Source organism: Silurus aristotelis (genome assembly GCF_946808225.1).
Source record: "Silurus aristotelis genome assembly, chromosome: 24".
NCBI classification, from domain to species: Eukaryota; Metazoa; Chordata; class Actinopteri; order Siluriformes; family Siluridae; genus Silurus; species Silurus aristotelis.
Window position 1 is genome coordinate 16684643 of NC_139597.1, and position 13293 is coordinate 16697935.

Sequence of the window (13293 nt, forward strand, 5' to 3'; positions counted from 1 at the left end):
TTCTGCCATCTGAAATCTATTGCTATTTGAATAAAATGAATGTAATGCCAAAACAATTACTGAAAAGCTTTTATATTACTCCTTCAGCTTAAAATTGGAAAACTACAAAAGGAAATAATACAATAAGGAAATAATAATAAATAATAATAAAAAACTACAAAAGGAGATAATACAATAAAGCATTTGGATAAATACATTCAATTAGTACATGCCTTTCTGTAATAATAATTACTGTCATTAATATTACAAACTCAAGGTTCACATTAATCTATAAAGCATTATATGTTAAACTAAGAAATGCTCAGTATTGTGTCAGTGGGGGTTGGAATACATTGTATAAACAGTCTGATCAGATTCGAATCATACTCACACAGACACATACTCATAAATTCACATTACCCAAGTATTACACATCTCTCTGTTCCCAGTTCTGTCTTTCTCCTTTTTAGTGAGTTATGCTGTGTTGCCTGTGGGCTGGAGCACAGCATTGCAGACACGCCCTTCCTCTCCTCCTGTTTCTCTCATTCCCACGCCGACCACACGTTCACCCGCTAACAATGTAAAACACCATTTCTGTATACATGTAACTTTATAGATTTTACATTTCTACATTTAGCTCTTTTTTCTTTTTCCTCATTAAGATATGGCCCGAATCCATGCAATTTTGCTGTGAAGAAGTTAGACAGGGGCTGATAACGACAGGAGAGATCTTTGGCTCTGCTGGTCTAGTCCTGCAAAATCCTTTATCTTGATCACAACAGGTCATTTTGTTCTGAACACTGTAGGCAAAGCAAGCTGAACATCTGAAGCAGGAACATGATGATGTATTGTCTGAGTGGTATCTAAGGCTCAAGGGCAGTGTTAAACAATGTGGTGGACATTCTAGACTAGAGGAAGATGAAACCACAACAACACTGCATCTGCACCTGACCACAAATCACTGTCCCCAGGAAGGGTAGTCTAAAGTCTGGGCACAGGGACAAATGTTGAATTTCTCCCTTTGTATCAATTCGATTCAATTCAATTCAATTCATATTGCTTTTAACAACAGACGTGGTCTCAAAGCAGCTTTACAGAGATAAAACAGTAAAATAATTTCATGTGGAACCATCCCCAGCTGCACAGAGTGGCCTTCAAGTGAAGAGAACTCCATTCGGAGGTATGGTGTCTGGATGAATTACTCAGATCTAATTTTAACTACAAAGTTAACTGTGAAAAATCATTAAAAAGGTTTTTCAAACAAAAACATTTTTTCAGTGAGAGTGAGCAAATGTGTGTCTCTAATCAAAATGTTCTCTTCAGTGCTTCATTTGGAAAAAAAAATCAAGTTAGACACAAAACACAGAATGTACATATATTAAATATAATCTCGCCGACATCATTGGTATTATCAACAGTCTGAAGTGAATTTCAGCCTCAGTTTGGGGTTAAAATTTAGAGCTGGGGTAAGTCACAGTTTTCAGCTGATTCCAGGTGTGCAGTCGGGCAGTCAGGAATGTTTTTGGATGTCAAAGTAGATGTGATATCTGACATTTAAAGTAACTTTGTTTATTAGAGGGACAGCACATGTAGGGCGTTTTGGAGACAAGGTGAGGGAGGCGAGATTGAGATGGTTTGGACATGTGCAGAGGAGGGACATGGGGTATATCAGTAGGAGAATGCTGAGGATGGAGCCACCAGGAAGGAGGAAAAGAGGAAGACCAAGGAGGAGGTTTATGGATGTGGTGAAGGAACACATGTAGGTAGTTGGGTTGAAAGAGGCAGATGTAGAGGACAGGGGGGTATGGAGACAAATAATCTGCTGTGGCGACCCCTAATGGGTGCAGCCGAAAGATTAATAAGAAACTCCTCAGGAAGAAAGTGAGATGTCCCATGGACTGCACGCCACATTAGTGGTTTGAGATTTGCTGGAATGTACCCAGCCTGTGGGAGGTGGAAGCTCAGCAGTTAAGATGTTGGATTGCTGCTCAGGAAGTTGCCACTGCTGGGCCCTTGGGCACATCGCTCTCCCTTCAGTTCATATCATTTTTATTTTATAGCACTCATAACAACAGACATTGTCTCAAAGCTGTTCTACAGAGATAACGCAATAATAAAAGAGTGTACAAGTTTTTTCCCTATAACTGTTCGTTTGTCCTTAATGAGCGAGAAAGTCGCAACTGTGGCAATGAAAAACTCCCTGAGATGGCATTAGGAAGAAACCTTGAGAGGAACCAGACTCAAAAGGAAACCCATCCTTATCTGGGTGGCACCAAATGTCTATTCATTACAGTTCATCATTGTTAAGGTGTACAGTGATGGGTGCTTAAATGCAACCTGTGGTCCAGAGCCATTGTAGTAGACTGGTGATATTAATTACAGTCCAGATCCATCCTGAAAGTTCTTGACTTGATCAGTAATTTAATGGATCAGTTGTATGAATGTGATAATGAAGTGTGTCGCTGTGGATAAGGGCGTCTTCCAAATAGGTAAATTGTAAATGGACTGTGGATAATAATCTCATTATTAAGTGTGAATGAAGGCACTTTTATTATGTTGTATATTTTGAGTCAGCAGTAAAAATCGTGTTCGTGTATTTTGGAGCAGAACGGTTTTAAAACTGAAAGTGGAAGTCTTTACAAATCTTCACACCGATAATCTTAAAATATGATTGAACTTCATTACATTTGCTTCACTATAAGTGTTACATTTGTATTTCTCGAATAGACAGAAGCCCACCTGTTACACGCGCGTGCGTTTCGGTCATGCTGTAGTTGTTACTGTAACTTGAGCGAATGTTACGCCGAAGCGCGGCATTTTCTCATTTAGCTTTTTTTTATTTTTTTTTATTATTTTTTTTTATGGAAAACGAGCTGCTTCCGTTTGCTGTGTCTAACATCCGGAAGGGTGGGAACCTGTCTTAAAGTTCTGCAAATCACAAGTTAGAGTTACCTACAGTCTGCTCTGAGTGACTTTATCTCTGAATAGACTGATAAACAAAACTATCCTGCGTCGTGAGTATTAAATGGTGTTAGTTTGAGAAGGTGGTGTGTGGAGGAGAATTGGTTTGATGGTTGGTGTGTAACAGCTCACCTGGGACAGGAGCTCAGGCGCCTGCTGGTGTTCTCCTGGTGGGATCAACACTGAGATTGTTCTCATTTGAGACTCACACCGGATTTCCTTCTGTCCCTCAGTGAAGGTAATTTTCATCAAATTAATGATTTAACTTCAGTTACAATGAAATGTAGTTTACTGAGTTGCAAAAGTGGTGCTTTAAGGTGTGTGTGTGTGTGTGTGTGTGTGTGTGTGTGTTTATGGGTTGTTGAAATGCTAAGTGAAAACCGAACCACACACAAATCTTATCCTTTATTTTAACTTTTTTATTTTCATCTTAAAATATTTGTTCATTTCTTCTTTCATAATAGCGCAAAAACAAACAAACAAACAAACAAACAAACGAGAAGTAGCTGTGTAGTAGTGTGTGTGTGTGTGTGTGTGTGTGTGTGTGAGAGAGAGAGAGAGAGAGAGAGAGAGAGAGAGAGAGAAACACACATGTGGCGAGCTGCTGGTTGTGTTGAAGGTTTTATTTGCGGAGTGTAAAAGTGTGTGTTGATTACAGGTCCCCTGCAGTGCAACATGACTGAGAAAGTGTTTATTATGTGAGATATATAGAGAATCTTATGAGAGAAGCAGTAACTCAGCTACAATCCGACTGTACCAGTGGAGTTCAACTACAGAAACCTGCTGAAGTTTCACAGCAATCCAACAGCTTCCTTCTCAAACTCATTCATGATCATTCAGTGTTCAGGCTTTTTTAATGAGATGTTGTAATGAGACAACAATGACGTAACAAAATGTTAGTAATGCATTGTTATATTTTATACAATTCTCATATTTATGTCCTTTTAACTCACGCACTTAATGCTGCGAAATTGAGCCTTGGTTTGATCAGATAAAGAAAAAAGATTAAGCACGATTTATTTTCCTGTGCTTCTAAATTTCTAGTTCTTGTAATTAGAGATTTACTGTTAAACTGCAGTCATTGTGTTCATAATCAAATGTTTTTTTTTACCTTCACATTGTCCACTCTATACCTTTATATGCAACCTGTAACTGATAGAAGTACATTCACTCAGTTTTAGCCTCTTTTCAAGATTTTATAACTTATTGGGGAAAGTGATGTCACATCAAATCACAAATGATGGCTAACTATCCTAAAAATGTGTATATTATGAACTTTGGAAGATGAGAAATGTGTCCTTGTTTTCTATGAAGTATTAGTGTGAAGCCCACATGCCCATTTCCAATGATTATTTTTACATTATTGAAACTGTGAAAATCCAAGTGTCACTTCACAAGAAGAAACGGCGGCTTTTCTGTTGGTCTTCTGACAAACTTCTGTTGAATGTTTACCAGAACATTTCATTATTCAGGACATGTAGGAAATGAGCATGATGTCTTCTGTAAATCACATAACTGAGAATTGAATGAACGCTGCTGCAGACAAGCCCAAATTAGAATGCATCTGATGAACCAATATATCAGATATACACAGACTAAGCACAAGATCAGCTTCAGAATACAAGACAAAACATAAAAACAGTGACCTTGTAATAAAAGAGCCTAATTCAAAGCCTTTAGCAAATTTAGCTTTTAGCTGAGATTAAGGGGCCAGGCAGCAAGAGGTATTGTCTCACTTCCTGTTTTTAGTAGCCCTCCCAAATTGCAAATAAACTCGAAGCTTATTTAGTGTCAGATCAAGTTGCTAAACATGTATGCCAAGTTTGGTGTCAATACTTCAAATGTTTCTGTAATGTGCCCTAACTTCCTGTTTGGTTACTTTACTCGCAAATATAATTATCATGTTATAGTCACAAAACTTGAAAGAACAATTTAGTTTTTGTTGGTCTCATGATGCTGTGACCCAAATTTTCTGATTATTCGACAAGATCTGTCCTGTACGTCCAGTTCCTTCTCTCACATGTTGTTTGATCTGAATACATAACAACAGTGCCAAGACTGCCATGACTTCCTGTTTGGTGACTATGTTTTTTTTTTTTTTTTTTTAATTCAAGGGACAAGTTTCTTCAGGTTGGTCTAATAATTCTGTGATCTAAATTTGTTGATGTTTAGACAAAAATTGGAGGGAAAAAAAAAGCAATATAGTAGCAATAAACATCACTGGTAACCAGGGAATCACATTTCTGAAAAGTTCTTATTGCAAGCATATATGTTGGTGGTGGTAAAGTAATTAAGGGGCTTATACCAAAATTGTTGTGTACAAAGCTCAGACTGTCCATCACCGTTCCAAATTTCTACTACTACTACTGCCAAAAATAAGAAGAAACGGGCTCTAATGTGGACTGTCCCAGGAAAGAGCTACCTCTGCTGCAGATGATAAGTTTATTAGAATTACCAGCCTCAGAAACCTTTTAAGAAATAGAAACAATTTACAGAAGTACCAGATATTTTTCAACATCCACTGTTTAGAGTAGTCATTGTGAGTTTGCATCAGGCCCTCATGGTCAAGGAATGGACTTTAGTTAATTGGAAAACTTGATTTGGTCAGATGAGTCAAAATTTGACATTTTTAGTTTTAACTGCTGTGTTTTTGTTGGATGCACTGTGTGGTTCCCACTGTGAAGCATTGAGGAGATGTGATGATGTGTGGGGGCTTTGATGGTGATTTGTAAAAATTGAAGGGACACTGAACCACCATGTCTACCACAGCATTTTGCAGTGGCATGCCATCATTGGATCATAATTCGTTTTCCAAAAGGACAATGACTTCAAACACACCTCTAAGTTATGTAAGAGATAATTGTTCAAGAAAAAAAGTGCAGGAGTTCTGTATCAGATTGGGTATCAATTTGGGATTAATCTATTGAAGAAGGGGGCCAGGCCATTATTATGTAATCTTTCAAGCCTTTTTGACAAGACAAACAGTGGAGTAATTAACTGTATGTGATGGAACATTGTCATGCATAAAGATCATCACATCTTTAATGCTTCTATATGTTTCTTGTACCATTGTTTAAAAAAAGTACTTTCCAGAAACTGGTAGTAGTTTTGGAAGATTTTCAGGCTTAATTTATCGTTGTTAATATCAGCCCACATCATAAAACTACGCTGACCTTGCTGTCAGCTTACTCAGCCTGGAGCTCTGTATCTATTAGTGAACTAACCATGGGTCTACCCATCAAGGGTTACTCTCATTTCACTCTTCATATATTTCTTGGCCTGATCTTAATGCTTCAGCTTGTGATTTTTGTTAAGTCAGGGTTGTGTTTTAGCTTTTCTTTACTTCAGCAAAATTATCTAAGGGTTTGACACTTTGTACTTCTGGAGATTCCAGTTAAGTTACAGTTGTAGAAAATAGTGGTACTGGATGCTGAAGGGTTTCTGGTGGTTTCGAAAAATAACAGAAATTTTGCTGTTAATTTGAGCCTTTTGTTTTTTTGCGACCCTGATTACTATTATTGGCAAACAGTGACAGTGAAGTCAATTATTATTATTATTATTATTATTATTTTTTTTTTTTTTTTACATCTTAGCCTGTAGTAGAAAGCTGCCCAATAATTATGCATGTCAGAATTTTCAAGAAAAGCTAGACATCGTGAGAAGAGGTCGGCCAACCCTGAAGCTAGCTAGCTTGTCTCAGCGCAGGAAAGGGTTTGTTTGCACCTACATCATCTGGAGCAGTTCTTAATCAATATTTGTCTAATAACATGACAAAAACATTAAAATGTAAATAAAATACAACCTACTTACCAGAGATGCAGACTCGTAATGCATGCTTACATAATTTGCACCGCTCCTCAGAGGCTGTAAACCAGTGCCTTTAGTAAAATGGTTTTTACCCTCCATATGTGAAATGCCTCTCTCTCTGTAATGCCACGTGTTTTTATTTTGCGTTCTTGTATGGAATTGATGGTTTCTATAATTGCAACGTGATAGTGGTGCTATTAAGAGGTGGATTGAGTAGGGTACGTCCGGAGGAGGGAAAACTCGTTTTTTACTATCACTCCTGTACACTACATATCCCTAAACTTAAAATTTTTTACTTTTTCTTCTTTGCTTATCCTAATTTTCGTCACAATCTTTGCTTTCTCGCTTCGCTTCGCCATCTAGCAGCGGCGTTTCGAGCTCGTACCTCAATTCTTTGCTAACGTAACAAAGCAAATAATCGACCGAGTGACCGCTCGTACCTCGGAAAACTCGTACATTAATGCACTGGTAGGCCAAGGTACCACTGTGTATGTGTATATATGTATATGTATATGTGTGTGTGTATATATGTGTGTGTGTGTGTGTGTGTGTGTGTGTATATATATGTGTGTATATGTATGTATATACATTTGGAACCTGGGCCTTCCATTACAGAGAGAGGCATTTCGTCTATCATGTATGGGTTCCCTGGTGGTCTAGTGGTAAGGATGCGGTGCTCTCACCGCTGCGACCCAGCCATTAGGGTTGCACAAGCCAGTGCACTTTTGGCGCCGGTCCCAAGCCCGGAAAAATGGGGAGGGTTGCGTTAGGAAGGGCATCCAGCGTATAAAAAAAAAGTGCCAAATCGAACATGCGGATCACGAATACGGATGATCCGCTGTGGCGACCCCTAATGGGAGAAGCCGAAAGAAAGTTTTACTATCTATCGTGTATGTGTACACACACACACACACACAGACACACACACACAGACAGCCTGTTCTCTAACAGACTCATTGCAAGTAATCGCAATCAAGCGTTTGCGATAACTTGCAATGAGTCTGTTACAGCTCTGTGGAGGAACAGATGGCCGGACATTCTCCTTCAGGATTTTTATTATTTATCACAGCAAGTCCTCTAGGTCCTGGAGCAGCAAAACAGCCCCAGACCATCCCACTACCACCACTATATTTTACTGTTGGTATGATGTTCTTTTTCTAAAATGCGGTGTTACTTTTACGCCAGATGTAATGGGACACACACCTTCCAAAAAGTTCAACTTTTGTTTCGTCAGTCCACAGAGCATCCAAAAGTCTTGGGGATCATCAAGATGTTTTCCTGGCAAAACCTAAACAAGCCTTTATGTTCTTTTTGCTCAGCAGCGATTTTCATCTTGTAACTCTGCCATGCAGACCATTATTGCCCCGTCTTTTTTCCCTTTGCCCCGTCTTTTTTTCTTTGCCTCGTCTCTTTCTCTTTCCTGACTGGGAGACCTCAGTCAGTCCGATCCAGAAACAGCATCTCCAGCACCACCACACTGAGCACTGGGGCCCCTCAGGGCTGTATGCTCAGTCCACTGCTGTTCACTCTGCTGACTTACGACTGTAGCAATACACAACTCGAAACACATAATCAAGTTTGCGATGTCACGACTGTGCTGGGTCTCATCAGCAAGAACGATGAGTCAGCACACAGAGAGGAGGTGCACCAGTTAACAGCCTGGTGTAGAGCCAACAACCAGTCTCTGAACGTTGACAAAACTAAAGAGATTTTTGTTTACTTCAGGAAAACACAGAGCGACCATTTTCCACTGGACATCGATGGATTCTCCGTGGAGATTGTCAAGAGGACCAAATTCCTTGTTCATTTGGCCGATAACCTTACCTGGTCACTCAATACCAGTTACATCACTAAGAAAGCCCAGCAGCGTCTCTCATTCCTGAGATGGCCAAACAAAAAGCCCATCTCCCTCCCCCCATCCTGACCATGATCTACATAGGGACCATTGAGACCATCCTGAGCAGCTGCATCACTGCCTGGTTTGGGAACTGCACCGTCTTGGATCGCAAGACCCTACAGAGGATAGTAAGGACAGCTGAGAAGATCATCGGAGTCTTTCTTCTCTCTATCATCGACATTTACACCTCACGCTGCATCCGCAAAGCCAACAGCATTGTGGACGACCCCACACACCTGTCACACACCTCTCGCACACACCCGTCACACACACTCTTCACCCTCCTGCCATCAGTGAAGCAGTTCCGAAGCATTTGGGCCGCCACATCCAGACTGTGTAACAGTTTCTTCCCTCAAGCCATCAGGCTTCTCAACACAGAACTGAACTCACACACACACGCGCGCGCACACACACACACACACACACACACACACACAGTGTTACTGATCCGTACTCAACACACACCTGTATTCACTTCACACATCCATGTCTTCAGCACACTCATATTACATCACTTCATTACCATAAACTGTTTACATGCTGTTTTTGCACGATGCACTTTGTGGTGAGGACACTTACTAGTCCTTCGCCCTGTGTTTTCTGTGATTGTTGTTGTATGTAGCACCAGGGTTCAGGTAAAACGTTGTTTCATTTCACTGTGTAATGCGTCAACTCTATATGGTTGAAATGACAAAAAGCTTTTCGACCTATAGTGGAGTCATGAACACTGACCTTAACTGAGGCAAGTGAGGCCTGCAGTTCTTTGGATGTTGTTGTGGGGTCTTTTAGATGAGTCGTCGTTGTGCTCTTGGGATACCTTTGGTCGGAAGGACACTCCTGGGAAGGTTGTCCACTGTTCCATGTTCTTGACTTTGTAAATAATGGCTCTCACTGTGGTTCCCTGGAGACCTAAAGCTTTCAAAATGGCTTTGTAACCTTTTCAAGAATGATGGATTTTAATTACTTTCTTTCTCATTTGTTTCTGAATTTCTTTGGATCTTGGCATTATGTCTAGCTTTTTTCACACCACTGCACGTGTGTATGTACTGTGTAATATATATATATATATATATATATATACATACACACACATACACATATATTACACAGTACATACACACATGCAGTGGTGTGAAAAAAGCTAGACATCATGCCAAGATCCAAGATGTACAGACCAAAAGTTTGTACACACCTTCTCATTCAAAGAATTTTCTTTATTTTCATGACTATGAAAATTGTAGATTCACACTGAAGGCATCAAAACTATGAATTAACACATGTGGAATTACAGTGAGGAAAATAAGTATTTGAACACCCTGCTATTTTGCAAGTTCTCCCACTTAGAAATCATGGAGGGGTCTGAAATTGTTATCGTAGGTGCATGTCCACTGTGAGAGACATAATCTAAAAAAAAAAATCCAGAAATCAATGTATGATTTTTAAACTATTTATTTGTATGATACAGCTGCAAATAAGTATTTGAACACCTAAGAAAGTCAATGTTAATATTTGGTACAGGAGCCTTTGTTTGCAATTACAGAGGTCAAACGTTTCCTGTAGTTTTTCACCAGGTTTGCACACACTGCAGGAGGGATTTTGGCCCACTCCTCCACACAGATCTTCTCTAGATCAGTCAGGTTTCTGGCCTGTCGCTGAGAAACACGGAGTTTGAGCTCCCTCCAAAGATTCTCTATTGGGTTTAGGTCTGGAGACTGGCTAGGCCACACCAGAACCTTGATATGCTTCTTAGAGAGCCACTCCTTGGTTATCCTGGCTGTGTGCTTAGGGTCATTGTCATGTTGGAAGACCCAGCCTCGACCCATCTTCAATGCTCTAACTGAGGGAAGGAGGTTTGGTCCCCAAAATCTCGCAATACATGGCCCCGGTCATTCTCTCCTTAATACAGTGCTGTCACCCTGTCCCATGTGCAGAAAAACACCCTCAAAGCATGATGCTACCACCCCCATGCTTCACACTAGGGATGGTGTTCTTAGGATGGTACTCATCATTCTTCTTCCTCCAAACACGTTTAGTGGAATTATGACCCAAAAGTTCTATTTTGGTCTCATCTGACCACATGACTTTCTCCCATGACTCCTCTGGATCATCCAAATGGTCATTGGCAAACTTAAGAAGTGCCTGGACATGTGCTGGTTTAAGCAGGGGAACCTTCCGTGCCATGCATGATTTCAAACCATGACGTCTTAGTGTATTACCAACAGTAACCTTGGAAACGGTGGTCCCAGCTCTTTTCAGGTCATTGACCAGCTCCTCCCGTGTAGTTCTGGGCTGATTTCTCACCTTCCTTAGGATCATTGAGACCCCACGAGGTGAGATCTTGCATGGAGCCCCAGTCCGAGGGAGATTGACAGTCATGTTTAGCTTCTTCCATTTTCTAATGATTGCTCCAACAGTGGACCTTTTTTCACCAAGCTGCTTGGCAATTTCCCCGTAGCCCTTTCCAGCCTTGTGGAGGTGTACAATTTTGTCTCTAGTGTCTTTGGACAGCTCTTTGGTCTTGGCCATGTTAGTAGTTGGATTCTTACTGATTGTATGGGGTGGACAGGTGTCTTTATGCAGCTAACGACCTCAAACAGGTGCATCTAATTTAGGATAATAAATGTAGTGGAGGTGGACATTTTAAAGGCAGACTAACAGGTCTTTGAGGGTCAGAATTCTAGCTGATAGACAGGTGTTCAAATACTTCACCACAATGTCTAGACCAGTTTACACACAGTGCCACTTTACTACTTTACTGTCTAAAGATGCTGAACAGTTTCAAAAGGCAAACTTGTTTTTAAAGAGAGAAGATGATTAGCTTGGCATCATGTTATTCTTGCTATTTCCTGCAGCAGCTAACCGCTAAAGGAGATCTGTTTGCTTCTCAGCTAGAGATACAAATCAGAGATACATTTAATCAGTAATGTTGGTAATGTTGCATTGGGGATGTTGTTTTGGCATTTATTGCACATCATTTTGTGTGTTTAGTATTTGTGTTAGGATAGCGCTTTAAATATGTGATGTGTGCTTCTTCCCTTGAACTGTTACGTCAAAATCTGAAACACACAATTGTAGTAATTGTCTCTGTACTTTGAAGAATCTCATGGTGTGTTAAGGTTGGGGAAGAAGTAATTAAGAAATGTTCCACACAGAGCCCTTACTTCAACACCACTAAACACATTTGGGTTGAACTGGAACACAGACTGAACCCCAGACCTGCTCACACACAAGTCTAGTGGAAAACCCTCTCTGAAAATTAGAGCTTATTTTAACTGGAATTTTACTAAGAAAAGATATACCTTTATTCATCGCACAGGGGGGAAATTTCTAAATCTGGATCAGGACTTTTAACAAGCACATGTTTAATAATCAGGTGTTCATTTATTTTTTCTATTTTTTTTTGTCTTTTGGGATGCTCTCCTGATGAAACTGTCTGCTGCAGTGTCAAGTCTTTTACAGAATGGAACATGTGTGTGTTTCTAATACTGCACTGTGTTGAAATGTGTGGTTAAGGCTTTGCTAATGCATAGCTGTAGGAGACGCTGGTAATATGGGAACTCTTTGCACACGACTGTGCTGATACCTTATGACAACTTGTATTTTCACAAGTTGCACAATTGAGAAATATTTAGATTTGCAATCATTTGTTTGTGCCAACGTGATAAACACTGTGTTTGCGTTGTCTGTGGCTGAATTCTGCATGATATCCACTGTGTATCTTAAATGTTTTAAATAAGATCTTTTTTATAACCTAAATCCTATTAATTATTTTCCAGAACATTGTCCCACACATTAATTGGTCAGTTGGTCATCATTCGTCTTCCTTTTTTTCAGTAATGGACTCTAAGAAACCTTGGGTTCTTCAGGAACAGATGTATTTATACTGAGATCATGTGACAATCTAATTGTTCACAGGTCATCAAACTGGTGTATTGTGATGGTAACTGTTTCCAACATATAACTGGCTCTAACTGGATGGTAACTGGCTGTAACATATAATTAATTTTAAAGGTTTAGTGCGCTCAAGCTCCAGGTTTATTTCAGAAAGACTGGCTAATTTCCATCAATTTCAGTTCCACAAATCACAAGCCCTGCTTCTGCTAAGTTGTCATAGCAACAAGTGCTCAATTTCTCTGTGTCAGGTAAGTTATGAACTTTGATGATTTCCATTGGACAGGCCTTGTTTCCAGCTGACACAACTTTTAAAGGACACTTAAACTGACAAAACTGAAAAACTGTGCTCATTTTGCATACTTGAGAGACTGTTATGCAAAGTTTAAATAAACATATGTAGTTAAACATCAAAACCTGATTTCTTTGCTTATAATAAATTAAATTTAGACAAATGTTCACAAATTTTATTATTTAGCATAAATGAGATAATTAGTTAATTAGTTTTAAAGCAATCTAGTTATGACATATAACATTTTGTTCTGTATTGCTTGGTACATTAGTGTACTGCGTAGCGTGACCACCTCACAGTGCCAGGGGTTTGCAAGGTAGAAATTGTGTAAATAAAAATTTGTATTGGTTTTAAATTTTGTATAATTAAATGATATATGCATAAATTAAATATACAAACATTGAAAAGAAGCATTTAAAAGTATATTAACACCGCAGTAAATTATGTTAAAAAACAGATAAATTGA

General features: G+C 39.4%; 1 protein-coding gene across 1 annotated transcript in view; it reads left to right on the forward strand.

Moving 5' to 3' along the window:
- The first annotated feature begins 2854 nt into the window (after positions 1–2854).
- The window catches only part of irf5 (interferon regulatory factor 5), a 28164-nt gene continuing 17725 nt past the window's right edge, over positions 2855–13293 (forward strand). Inside the window, exon 1 of the mRNA XM_083528576.1 lies at positions 2855–3178. The gene's annotated coding sequence lies outside the window, so the exon portion shown is untranslated. The remainder of the gene's footprint in view (positions 3179–13293) is intronic.